Genomic DNA, 2455 nt, shown 5'->3' with positions numbered 1-2455 from the left:
CCCGAGACCGCCCAATAATTTAATCCAGGACGGGCCGGGTGGTCCATGACGGGCCATAACAGGCTTTGGGCTACTTCGGGTACAGGCGGGCTGGGGCTGATACAGACAGGCCGAGTATTTTCGGGTATTATTTACACCCCTAATCCTACGTGCATCCACCTTCACGAACCACGTGGGCCTCATAAATACAACACTCATCGACGCACGTCTTTATTTACTGTGTTTTTCCTTCCCACTCTTCCAAATCTGTAACGGGAGGTGAACCCTAACAGGAGATTTTCTGTTATTAATTTCTTATCTTAATTTTGCAATTAAACCATTGAAAAACGATAAATTTTAATTGATTTTTCCTGCACACCAGTATCAATAGAGCATCAATTCAACCCCTTCAACAGGTAAGTCCCTCCTCTCTGTATATTCAGTATCTCCCTTAAAATAATTTGAGAATTTCTTCTTTGCATGGGTAGATTTTCCAATTTTCAGAATTTCTGATTTGCATAATTATATTTTTCGACGCTGAGTTGTAAACCTAATGGTGATGTGGGAGTTTTCATTTTATCATTCAACTTTGTTGGTTTTTGATTGTTTAGTCCGATAGTGTTTACTTCGTAGCTAATGTCCTGTAATCCTAAATTTTCTGTTGGTTTATTGATAGGGTTTGATTAATTGGGTTCGATAGAAAATTTCCTGTCAATTTCACTTTTTGCTGTGTTTTTGATTTGTTGATTTGGTTAAACAAATACCGGATATTAGCTATGCAACGGAAATGATATTCTGAACATGGTAAAGTTGTTTTTTTTATCTCATACATTTTAATGAATGCCTGGTAAATAGATAATAGCATACCGTTGACTTAGTGTCTACTTAGGTTTCATACTTTGATTCAAAGGAACCTTTTACTTCATTTACATGCAGTGTGTAGCAATAAAAACTAATGGTATAAGCAAATAATATAAACAGTACTAAGCGTTCATCACATTTATCACATAGTTTTGTTCTTTTTCCTGTTTTAACTTTCAAACTTTAGTTACCGACTTTGAGTGGGAAACATATTTGGGTTTCACATATATGTTTTTTCTTTTGAGGTAGCGAACGACATCATATTAACAATAATTGCGCAAATCATATGGATCTTCAAAGTTATCAGGTACATTTTTGGTTTCGAATATGCGCAACTTTTGAAATTATATGCAACCTTGATTTGGCGAGACAAATTTGATGTCCTGAGCGATCTCAATTTAATGGAGATGGATTCAAGTAATACATGGATTCAAATAATATAAACAATACTAAATTTGATGTCCGTTTTTGAATACTAAGTTTTGGAGTTGTTAGATTGAATTTATTGATTTGTTGTTAATCAGAAAATAAGAAATTGGAATTTTGATAAGAGAAGCACCGGGAAACCTCTACTTCAGTTGCAGAAACCGAGCACTACACCACCTTTACCGATAGAGATGGTGAAACTGGGAGAAATTGAGAACAAACATTACAGTTGTACTTAGTATGTTACTGGCAGTTGTGCAATTATACTCAATCTCTTGCTGCTCTTTTTGTCTTTTGCCAGTGGAAATTATTTTGAGAGAAATCATTAGGTTTACTTTTTAGTTTAATAGGTCAGTGGCCTTGAATCGCAGTTTATGATCAGCCACGTTATAATATCAGTGAAGGTAAAACATGTGTAGTGATTATGTAAATTCTATTCATGTTTAGATGTTTAAAACCTAAATCAAGTTTGTTTGTCTAAAATTAGACTACGACACTAATAACGTTTACTGGATGATACCATGCCCCTTCCTTCTCTGTTCTGTATGATTTTGATATCAGATTATTTGTTTTCATCCCAATTTATTAACTCGAACCTCTGTGATCGGCAGGAATGTTTCATCTTTAAAGAAATATTTTGTCCTGCTAGCTAGGTTAAGCCTCATGCGCCTTCTATCAGTTGAGTATCGAGGTTAAGCCTCTCGAGTATTCCACCACAGTGAAAATCCATGCCACAACATTTCTTTGCCTGCTTAGAAGTCATGTAGCGCAAACACATATCTCACCGGCTGACTGACAAGCTCTTGAACGTAATAAATGGTTGGTTGGAACGTTTCACAAGCTGCCATAGGGAACTACCTATGAAAGCTCTTAATTATCCAGTTCAAACATAACTGTGAACTACTTATCTTCTATACAGTTCAGCTGAGGTTCTCACAGGGAAATATTTGGCATTTGTTAAAGATTCTGTCAGCAGGGATCATAAAAAAGAGGACTGTCAGCAGGGATCATAAAAAAGAGGATAACATAAAAAAAGAGGCCAGACGTGGTCCGCAAAGCAGCCTAGGCACGGGTCATTCCTTGGTCTATTATATGTCATTGTACAAATAGTGATGAAGAATAGAATGAATCTTTGTTTATTATGCAGTATTGATCTTTCCTGATCCATATTTTTATGAATATACTGTGC

The 2455-nt window shown here is 35.9% G+C and overlaps 1 long non-coding RNA gene across 1 annotated transcript; it reads left to right on the top strand.

Annotated features, from left to right (window-relative positions):
• The first annotated feature begins 233 nt into the window (after positions 1–233).
• LOC113341830 lies at positions 234–1788 on the top strand. The gene is made up of 3 exons (XR_003356164.1): positions 234–395; positions 1090–1147; positions 1365–1788. It is a non-coding gene; the product is annotated as an uncharacterized LOC113341830 (long non-coding RNA).
• The last annotated feature ends 667 nt before the right edge of the window (positions 1789–2455 follow it).

This window comes from Papaver somniferum, unplaced genomic scaffold (genome assembly GCF_003573695.1).
Source record: "Papaver somniferum cultivar HN1 unplaced genomic scaffold, ASM357369v1 unplaced-scaffold_32, whole genome shotgun sequence".
NCBI classification, from domain to species: Eukaryota; Viridiplantae; Streptophyta; class Magnoliopsida; order Ranunculales; family Papaveraceae; genus Papaver; species Papaver somniferum.
The sequence above is the reverse complement of the archived record's forward strand: the minus strand, read 5'-3'. Positions and strand labels throughout refer to the sequence as shown.